The sequence below is a fragment of the Octopus bimaculoides genome, chromosome 7, assembly GCF_046866305.1.
Source record: "Octopus bimaculoides isolate indiv1 chromosome 7, ASM4686630v1, whole genome shotgun sequence".
Taxonomy (NCBI): domain Eukaryota; kingdom Metazoa; phylum Mollusca; class Cephalopoda; order Octopoda; family Octopodidae; genus Octopus; species Octopus bimaculoides.
In genome coordinates, this window is record NC_142934.1 from 94,526,079 (window position 1) to 94,533,578 (window position 7,500).

Here is a 7,500-nt window from a genome sequence, read left to right on the forward strand (position 1 = left end):
CTGCAATTTAGGAAAACTTTGTGTTAAAAGAAATAAAGGGGAAATTTGTTTGAACGAAATCTTGCTAACTACAGCATTATAAATAACTAATCACAATGTTACCAAATTACACCGTTACTGCTGAGAATCTGAGTATCATTTCATTGTAACATCAAGTCACGTTGTCGATATTTTGATAGGTAAGTTGTAATATGGAAACACATTGAATAAGTTCTTTGAATCTGTTTTCTTCATAATGTGCTGAACTAGCTTAACACTACTGTAATGAAATATAGGTTTTAAATTTTAGCACGGGGTCAACAATTTCAGACGAGAGGCTAAATCGATTACGACCACTCCAGCCTTCAGATGGCACTTTTTTTTGTCCCCGCAAAAATACAAGGCAAAGTCGACATCGGCAGCATTAGGTAGGGTGCTTAGCACTTTGCGTTGAAACAGTAATGAAATATTCAGCAGATATAAATGTGATCTGCGAGTCTTGAAGCATGCTAATGTAATACATGTTGCTGGAAATGTGGTTAGGTCAATATTTTTATGAATTCAGTAATGTCTAGCTATTGCACCAAGTTGAAGCCAATTATATTGTGTAAAAACCGTAATATATGTATGTTTATGTGTATATGTGTATTTGGAAACTTTTATTCTCTTCACTTTTATTCTCTTCACTTTTCTTGAAAAATTATGGATATCATGAAGGACAGTGTAACAATCGGTAGATTTTTTCCTATCACAGTTATGAACGCTAGATAAATTTTGAGCTGTTCGGTTTCTATTGCCCTAAGTTGATTTCACTAATATTATCACTTCATCACTCCCTGCAGCAAGTCTACCGAACGATTCTATAATATTCTTTAACGTATCATTTGGGGAGAATATCATTGAAGAAAAGGTAAGGAATTGGTTCCAGTTGACTTGTTCGTATTCTAGCTTTGATTAGAAAATATTTCTCTGGAACACATGGAACTTGCTTTTTTCTTAAAAAATGAAAAAAAGTAACACCAAATCCAGGTATTCCCTATTGATGGCCAAGAATGTATTTTTCTATTCTTGATATTGCTGTCTATATTCATCTTGTAGGTTTGGATGCATTCCATTAAAAATTATTTCTGTGGTATTTCCGCTATTGAAAATATACGATATAAGTAATAAAACTTTTGTTACGTTTGTAACACAGGCGTAACTGTCATAGCTTCAACTTTAATATAGCGAGAAAGATAATTTCGTATCGCCATGTTTCCCTGGAACAACAATAAAAAAGTACTAAAATTTATTGAATAATTAAAATTTTCAAATAGCAAAGTAGTGAAAACATATAATAACAAACATATCTAATAAAACATAAATATGTCTGTAAATATGCTGAGTAAACAGAGATCAGATCTTCAAGAGAAGAAGGTATTAAGAATTATGGACTATCAACGTATTACCTGAAAGAAATGAAAGAGAAACCGAAAAAATACAAACAAATTCATTCAGAAATAAAATTTTCAAAACAAAAAAAAAAAAAGCACGACAAAATCACGTATTAACAAAATTACCGAATGAGTAGTTAAAGAAGAATGAATCAGTCAAAATAAAATCTTTAACAAATATAAAGTGCATCTCTATAAATTACATAAGGAGTAAATGTCGGGATTCGTTCCGGTAGAAGAGTGATTGAAAATTGTGTACTTGAGAACCACTCCTAATCATCAGGTGGGTCGGCGTTTGATCCATATTGCGTCACATGAGACGACCTAAAATCGTATTCGTTTGTAACTATTATGTGAATAAAAGATATCTTCAAGAAGCTTGTATGTGTGCAATGGGTGGGAGTTTAAACGTACATTTGTGCTTCAAAGCAGTGATGAATACAAGACCTACAGACACAGCAAATCCTGGTTATCTAGTCGCTCACTTCCATCATTTTCATTGATGTATTTTGACGAATATCCACACATTAGAGGGTTCACTCTATGTTTTGTGACGATGTAATTTAGTCGCTGACTGCCACTGAAAATTTGCAATTCGACTATCAGTTTGAATTCTTCCTCACTCGAGGTTTGGCAGCGTATAAAATTTCAATAATATGGAATTTCATTATTTAATTCCCGCTGGGAATGCTTCTATTCGCAAAGTTTACGGATCATAGACTACAGCAGAAACACACATACAAGCGCTCCTGGAATGTGTAGTGGTTGCGATAGACTTATTCTAGGAACTGATACTTGAACCATAAAATTGCACGCGAACATGCGCACATTCACACACACACATTCGCTCCACACTGCTATAGAGAAGCGTCTTCACATATATGTTTCTATGTATATATATATACTCGGAAATTGAGGCGTGATGTTCAATCAAATAATATATATATATATATATATATATATATATATATATATATATATATATATATATATATATATATATATATATATTGTGTTTGCAACTAAGTTCCCGTCTTTTTCTAAACTTTGGAATTTATTGTGTTTTTAAATTTTGGAATCTATTTTTTTCGAGAATTCTATTTTTGAATCATTTTGAAATCTATTTTGTTTGTTTATTTAGTTCATTTAATTAATTTTTTTTTATTTATTTTCAGATCATTAAAATGGAATGTCATGTTAAGGAAAATGATCATTTTCGACACCTGCTTCCTTTTGCTTTTAATCAAGGTTCTAAGGTCGCAAAAGTTGCTCGCGACATTTGTGCTGCGTATGGAGAGGGTGCCATAGCTGAAAGAACCACTCGTGATTGGTATGCCAAGTTTAAAATGGAAATTTTGACCTCAAAAACGCGCATCTTTCTGGCCGTCCAGTTGAGTTTCATGAAGAGAGATTAAACTTTTGCACGAACATTCTCGTCAAACGACAAGGGAACTGGCAGAGAAAATGGAATGCTCCCACACTGTTATAGAGAAGCATCTTCACTCGATGGGAAAGGTTCAGGAGTAAGGAGTTCCGCATGCTTTAAGTGACAACAACAAAAATCAACGACCCACAATCTCCGCTGGCTTGCTTGCTCGTCACCGCTCAACTCATGGACACAAGCAACTATTTCTTTACCGAATCGTTACTGGCGACGAACGATAGTGCTTGTACATCAATATGAAGAAGCGTAAGGAATGGCTTAGCCCCGGTAAACAAGCGGCACCACGCGTGAAACAAGATCTTCATCCGCGTAAAACGACGTTTGCGTATGGTAGGATTGGGTGATTATCCATTACGAATTGTTCGAACGGAATCAAACAGTCAACGCGGAACTATGTTCAACAGATGGACCGACTCAACACGGCTATTCAAGAGATAATACCTAATCGTCAGCATGGAGTTCTTCTGCTGCACGACAACGCCCGTCCTCATATCGCCAACATGACCAAGGAACCATTCAAAGTTATGGCTGGAAGTGCTGCCACACCCGCCGTACTCTCCCGATTTGGCACCAACGGATTTCCACCTCTTTCGATCTCTTTCAAATGTTATGCGTGGAGTTTCGTTCAATACTGATGCAGAATTGAGAGCTTGGTTGGATCACTTTTTCGAGTCGAAATCGGGTGATTTCTACCAACGGAGTATTGAAAATATTGTTGAATGTTGGGAAGAAGTTGTAAATAACAAAGGTGAATACATTATTGATTAATTAGTTGCTATTTTTTATTAAACCTTTAAAAAATTTAAATTTTAAAAAAAACGGCGGGAACTTAGTTGCCAACCTAATATATGCATGCATATATGGGTACATGACGTCACCAACAGTAAACAAAATGAAATACGAAAGCAAATGAGTTCAAAGCGCAAACAACAAGAGAAACAAATGGAAAACCGGACAAATCATATACAGCACGACCCTTTATTAGTTGTCGGCTGTCGATCTACTCCTCATTTCGAGCACTGAACGACAATATGCACACACACACACACACACACACATATGTATATACATACATATATACACACGCACTAATATATATGTGTACATGTCTGTGTATGTGTGTATGTATGTGTGTATGTTTGTGTGTGTGTGTATGTGTGTGTATGCGTGCGTGTGTTGTATGTACCTCACTTTATCGACCCTAATCTTCCTCACCCCAAAAATGGTTGCTGAACGTTTAATAATCAGTACTATTCAAGACGCTGAAAAGCTGAAGTCTTTAATAAAAAAAGATCTTGAAACTAAATCTACTCTGTTGATCCCTGATTTTTTAAAATTATCTTTCTAGTTGTCTATTTTTTCTCTTATTTACACAGTGGCACCCACAGTCCACCTTTAAACGAGTAGTTTGACTTGTTTGTAAATTTACAGGAAATCATACTTGTTCTTATTCTCTTTCCTTATTGTTCGTTTCATTCTTTATCTCCATTTCCCTTTACCTTCTTTCTCGTTATTTCATTTCACAATGCTTTTCTCTCCTCTCTACTTCTGTTCTGATGACATGATCTTGTTACTGTTTGCATTGCCATAACACATTTTCTCTATATTCCTTGCTATACAATACTGTTAATCAGAAACCGATGTCCAACCTCTTCTGAATCATTTGTATCTCCCCAAGGCCACAAATGTTGCTCTACGTTTTGATTTCTTTTTAATAATTTCGGGAGAAAATTAGATATTCGCTAATTGCCCTCTTCTTTGTTTAAGCCTTTAAAGTTTGATTTCATTGTTACTTATCGGGCTTCCTCGTTTTTATTGTTCTCAGTTTATTATTTATCATAATTTCATCTAAGCATCTTCACATTCGCAATTACGAAGTATTTAAACATAGTTTCACCGCTCTTCTTTATCTCTTCTTCAAAGCATCAGTTCTTTTCAACCTTATCTATGGTTAAAGTTATGGTTGATGAAACAATAGTATCTATCTAAATATGTTTCGGTTTCATTGTACGATCTTATCAGGTTTCCTGTATATATCTCATCAACAAATTTTGTACACATTTACAGATCTCGCTGTAATATTCTTTGTTTAATTGTGAACCACGACAAATTGTCTTTCTTGGGAATTTGAAAATGAAACAATCAGGGTATGCTTTCAGCTGGGATATGGTTGCGTACATACAGCAATACTTAACTGAAGGAATTTCCCCCTCGATACCGCTTCTACGAGTCACATCACTGCGCCCACCTGCCTCATTTCGGCGTATTTTATTGTGTTGATAAATGTATCCAACTAAAACTTTCAGCATCTAAACTCATGGCCGTTTCCCATTGGCTTCGGTGTTACCAAAATCATATATATATATATATATATATATATATATATACCAAATAATCTGAAGATTCTCTCTTCGTACTAATGCAGCAACAAAGATTTTTTTACTGCACAGATACTCGCCAAAATTTAGAGGCAAGAATTAATGTCGCTTACACTCGAGAGGGTATAGTTATCTTGAAATAAAACATACAAAAATACGAATTGCAGTTTCCTTGCATTAGCAATGCCAGTAGTGCAATAACTAATGCCAGTTGTGCATGTGCTTGAAACCATATCTGTTTATATAGGTAGAGCTGTAAAATTCTGCGGCAAGCAATATTTGCTGTACTTATTCTGCTGATGTCCAAAAGTGTTGGAAGAACTGCGTAGAAAATTTTTATCTGTACCTATTCGATTTGGGTCGCTAAACCGTCCATAAATAGCAGACACGGGTACAGGCTTTGCTGCATGAAGCTGTTTGTAATTTTAAAGAGACCAAATAGTGAAAATCTTCTAAATAATAAGTCAGACCTTCTTCTTTCCTGTATACATAAGGCTACCCGGACGTTTAAATACTTTAAGGGCAGTTAAGCACCTCTCTAATAGCTATCAGCTTAGGTCGAATCTAATTTACTCTGGCTTTCGCTGGCCCATTAATCGAATGATCTACGTATTTATTTCTGAGTCCTCCTAGTCTAGATTTCCCTGTACAATTACCTTATAACCGCTCTTACTATACTTGCATGCTATACTATATTCAATGAAATAACCACACAATACGCGGTGCATCCGGCATTATGCAATAGCGATAGCAACGATATCCAACCTAGAAATAGCAACCTGCACACCCTAATCAGTTCTTTTCCATTTCTTCTAGGTATGTATTCCTTGCATCAAGAGAGAGTTGTTTGAGTTGCGCTTGTTAAATAATAGATAGAACACACTATGCAAACCGCTTACTCGCGAATATTGTCTGGAGTTGCTTTACCTGATTCACACAATGTGATTATACTATGTAAGTAAATGATACCAACACCACCTGTACAACATTCCATGGATCTATTTTAAAACGGGGGCAGCAGTTTTCATTTATGTTTTATGTAGTGTTTTTGGTACCGAAAGACTTTCAAACTTCGTATACTTATCTATTTTGTGTTATAGAACAGAAAAAAAATTTTGTATTCGAATTTATTTCATGTAAAAAATTGCCTTATTTCGATAATTTCTACTAATCACTGACGTCTATTAAATTGAAAACAGTTAGCGCTGTAACGGTGTATATCGTATTAATCCCCTAACCCTAACCCTAACCCTAACTAGACTGTTAACCCTAACCCTAACCCTAACCCTAACTCTAAAACTAACCCTAACTCTAGAATCCGAACTCTAAAATTGTTACACACACAGATACGCACAGCGTAATTTATTATATAAACAATATATGCGTATAAATTACGATTAAACCGGATGGAATATGTCACAGGGAATAACATTTTTATGACCGCCAAGCAGTAACTCTATTCAGCTGAATAGACGTCAGTGATTGGTTGAAATTACAGAAATACGACAACTTTTACATGAAATAACTTACGATGTACATTTTTTTGTTAAGAAGACTAAGAGTAAAAGATGTTTTATATGACACATTCTGCCAGTGTCCCAAGTTTCAAAGTGTTTCGTTAGTGTTTCGTTAAGAAAATACTGGTGCCCCCGTTTTAAAATAGATCCCATTCCATATTGTTAATCATTACACTATTCCCTACTACTGTCATCCTTTGACATTCAATCCACTATCTGTTCTAACTCTGTGCTTCTAACTCCTTACTGACAGGCACTTCTCTACTTTTACTAAAACTTCAATCGCATAGAAAGTTAAATCTTTATTATTAGATTGCCTTCGTACTCTCCCCGAAACTTCAGCAAATATCCTCTGAACACCCCTAAATTCTGTATATCTCTGTCCACCTCCCGTGGTTATTTAACATTAGTTACAGATTCCTATACTCCAAATCTATGCCTAATTGGTTTGTATGCTTTTATTTTTCTTCACCCTTATTTTTGATTTAGTTTTCTCTCTCTCTCTTTCTTTCTTTCTTTCTTTCTTTCTTTCTTCCTATCTTTCTTTGTCTTTAACTTATATTATGACCTCTCCTTACTTCCCACTGTTCTAAGCCTACTTTAATAAAATATCATCTACAGCCCACTCCATCTACCTATGAAATAGTCTAGCTGACCTCTTTGTCACCATTGTTGCTGACCATAGATATCATATTACACACTTTCAAAACTATATTCTTAACACCAAGGGAATTTACAACTTGTCGGGC